This window comes from Haplochromis burtoni, unplaced genomic scaffold, assembly GCF_018398535.1.
Source record: "Haplochromis burtoni strain Fernald_Lab_line unplaced genomic scaffold, NCSU_Asbu1 Contig_540, whole genome shotgun sequence".
NCBI classification, from domain to species: domain Eukaryota; kingdom Metazoa; phylum Chordata; class Actinopteri; order Cichliformes; family Cichlidae; genus Haplochromis; species Haplochromis burtoni.
Genome location: NW_024582901.1, coordinates 4250 through 6979, shown reverse-complemented (window position 1 = coordinate 6979; position 2730 = coordinate 4250).

Genomic DNA, 2730 nt, shown 5'->3' with positions numbered 1-2730 from the left:
TTGGCCTTAAGACAACAATTCTGATGGCTAAAGATCCAAACGGGACACAAAAAATAAAAAATAAAAAAATAAAAAAATAAGAGAACTGGAACGTTATGGTGTCAGAGGGGTAGTTTTAAATTGGGTCCGGAGTTATTTAAGTGACAGGAAGCAGTTTGTGAAATTAAATGGTGGATGCTCCTTATGTATGGACATTGCTTGTGGTCAGTTTTGGGTCCAAGGGTCAGTTTTGGGTCCAAAATTCTTCAACTTATACATTCATGATGTATGCTTTTCGTATATCTCCAGCACCACACATACCATACTTCTCTCCACTACAACATGTGACCTTATCAATATGGCATACTGTTGTAGAAAATGTGGGGTAGCTACTCTGTGTCAGTACTTTTTGTATGAGTGTCATTTTCCACAAAAGCTGTGATCCCAGCACAAACATTTGGCTCATTTACCATTTCTTTCCTCCCTATAAAGTGAGCCATTGTTCCATTCTCTTTGCTAGTGGGAAGCTAACGAGATGCTAAGTCATGCATGACTTAAGGTGCAATCTATCAGCTCCACACTCGTTCACTTCACAACCCAAAATGAAGACGTTTGGGAAATCTTTTTTTCTGTGAAACAAAATAGGTCAATTCTGAGACTGTCACAATACGTCTGTAAAGGTTCAACCTTTAAAATGCTGGTTTTCATTTGTAGATTTATATTATGCTGCTGATCACTACATTTGACAAATAGAGTATGCTTACAAATGAAGGGAAAGGGTTCAGCTGAAACACTGATTTAACTGTTCAAATCTACTAAGTAGGCTCATGTTACAAAAGCTTGTAAGTTTTCTTTTAATGCAGCCCCAAGATTTACAAATAGACTAATAATTTTTTTTAAATAATCATCACACAAACGCAAATTATGGTAAATATTTAGGGGTAATGCTGTTTACTTAGTGTATTACCTATTGGTTAAATTTCATGTGTTTTCCTCACGCTGTATCCTCCTACGTTGCTTGCTGCAGGGAGTGTTATTTTCATACATCATTTAACAATATTTTTATGGAATTTTAAAGCACAACGTACCGACTAATCTTAAATTTAAAACTGAGCTCCTCTCATTTTATGCTCCTCACAGACATCCTCTTATTTTCGAGGCTGTTGACTGAACTGCATATGGATTGTTACTATGTACCTACAACATTGTAATGCTGTCAATATGTGATTGATGAGTTGACTTTCATCTTGAATTCGAGGTCTTTATAAAAATTGTTAAATATGTGTTTATGAATTAGAACCATCTTTATACATTATACCATTTTCAGAGACTCAAAACTAAACAGAGAATACTTTGGCAAGCAGTTTCATGGCAATGCGAGTCCTGTACCCACGTTATTTCATGCCAAATGAAGCATACACAATAACCAAAGCTTAAGTAAAGTGTTTTGCTTTCTTTGTTATTTTAAATACGCTGCCCAAATATGCCATTATTAGGCTGAAAAAAAAAAGAATAAATAAATAAATGATAACCTTATCAGAGCAACAGCAAAAAACTTTAACAGTGTCCATGTTCCGAATCGGATTCTTTATAAAGAAAGAATGCACTGACCGGCTCAGTAATGTTAAAAGGCCATAAAGACCATAGAAGACAGCTACAGTGAATGATGACAGGTAATTTGACTGAACTTTTTGGGTGCCTAACACAATGAGGGTGTCTAGGTCAGTGGGTTCAGGATCATGTGTTTGCTGTTGTGTATGATCCTAACGCCTTAACCTTGTAACTTTCATCTTATACTGGGATCAAATTGGAAGTGGGTTAGCAACTAAAACTTTGCAATCGTCGTTCTTACCTCAAAAATGGGCTTAAAGCCTCCCGGGTCTTATCATGACTAGGGGGAGGCAGACGCAGTAGACTGACATGGAGTTCAACGCTGCATCTGCAATAGTCGAAGTCCAGTCTGTTATGAAGAACAGGGAGTTGAGCCTAAAGGCAAAACTGTCAATTTACTGGTCTCCCTGTATTTCTACTGTCACCTCAGGTCATGAGCTGTGGGTTGTGATCAAAAGAATAAGATCTAGGGTATATTCCATGAGCTTCCTTTGACGGACATATGAACTCACTTTCAAATTTTAGGTTTAGATTTTTAGGAAAACAAAGTAAAGTTTTATTCATTTGAGATGCCTTCTGGTCACCAGGTGAGGTGTTCTAGGAATTACCAGCTACTTATGCCCAGAGCATAACTAAATCAGACTTAGCACACCCTGCAGAGATCATGTGTGATATCTGACTTGTGAATGACCTCGGAAGATGAGCTAGAAGATATTTCAGCGAAGAGGGACATTTGAACAGCTCTGCTTAGCTGTCAGTTTTGCTTGGACAGGAGCAAATAGTAGAGGATGGATGTCATTCTGAATAGTCTATTTTTTATCTGCTGTCATTAACAGCAACAACAACAATAATAATAATAATAGTTTGAATTTATGCATTTCAATTTTTTTGACAAATAAAAAACAAACAAACAAAACTTAAATTTACCAAAACAAGACATTAACAAGGGTCAATAAAAATGATCTATGAAGAAGATCAAATAAAATGAAATATAATATAATAAAATAGAATTATTTGCTACTCAAGACAGCAATTGAGTTCCACTCCCCTCTGAAATTTAATGAAGGACACAGCACATAATTGGATGTAATGAATTTGAAGTGGAGGCAACGTTTCTGCTGACTAGCCTCTAAAAATTAC